Below are 1,363 nucleotides of genomic sequence, written 5' to 3' on the forward strand. Positions count from 1 at the left end.
AATTCTTGGCACCACATATCCTGACATTGTTGGCTATGGCCCTGGAAGCACTGGAGGAACACAATGCTGGTCCAGGTATAAACCCTAGCATCACATCCCTGTCCCCTAGTATTAAATTGTCAAACTGTATAGCCAAAATCACCAGAAGTGCCACTCACAGTTCCTGAGCACTATGTGCTACACAATACAAGTAAATACAAGAGAAAATATGTGTTATGACTATTATTCAAAATAAAACAGTTAAGGAACCAGAGTGATAGCACAGTAGTATTGTGTTTGCCTTCACGCAGACAGACCTCAGTTTGCTCCCCAGAATCCCATATGGTCCCCCAAGCCAAGAGCGATTTCTGAGTGCATAGCCAGGAGTGACTCCTGAGCTTCAATGGGTGTGGTCCCAAAACAAAACAAAACAGTTAAAAACAAATGTAATTTAATTTTTGGGAAGGTGGAGAGATAGCACAGTGGTAAGGCATTTGCCTTAGATGCAGAAGAACAGTGGTTTGAATCCAGGCATTCTACATGGTCCCCAGTGCCTGCCAGGAGTGATTTCTGAGCATAGAGCCAGGAGTAACTCCTGAGCACTGCTATGTGTGACCCAATAAAAACAAAAATGATTTCCTTTTCCCTGAGCACTGCTGGGTGTGGCCAAACAAACAAACAAACAAAAAAAAGTAATTTGATTTTTTTTCTTTTTCTCCTACATAGGCACAGTAACTATTGGGGATATTATAGAGGGAATCCCCTTGGCCTAGGAGATACAGGGTTTCTCCACCCCTGAAGTATACTGTCATGGGATTAAATATAGACTCCTTGCATGATCATTTACTCTCCCCTTGGTGTTTTTTGGTGTATAGAAGACTTCTTCGTCATGGATGGTAAAATCGGACCTCTGTATGTAGAGATCTTGGTGTCTGTACAGCTCAAGGAATGGAGCTTATGATGAAGTCTTTGTGATTCTAGCAGTTCTCCTTCTTCAGTGTCATTTTAATCCATCTTCTGGAGTTGGTGGTCTTGATCATTATGTTGCTCCTAGGATGGAGCCTGGGATAGAGTCTTTCATTATGCTCTGGAAGACCTGTTCAGTTGTGATTGTCTCAGTCAGACCTCTTGAATTGAAGATCTTGTTTGTTGAACAGATCATAGACCAAAAGCTAGGCTAGAGCTTTTTGTTGTTGTTGTTGTTGTTGGTCCAGGGATGCGTACGGTCCAGTCCTGGTTGTAACAACCAGTCATCTGTATATAGCGATCTTGGCTTTTGCACAGATCAAAAGGTGACATGTCTTCTGATTTTGTCTTATCGTTGGCTGGTGAGGAAGGACAACTTGTTCTTAGATCAAGTTGTTCCCATTTCTTTGTTGTCAGG

The sequence above is a fragment of the Suncus etruscus genome, chromosome 8, assembly GCF_024139225.1.
Source record: "Suncus etruscus isolate mSunEtr1 chromosome 8, mSunEtr1.pri.cur, whole genome shotgun sequence".
Taxonomy (NCBI): Eukaryota; Metazoa; Chordata; class Mammalia; order Eulipotyphla; family Soricidae; genus Suncus; species Suncus etruscus.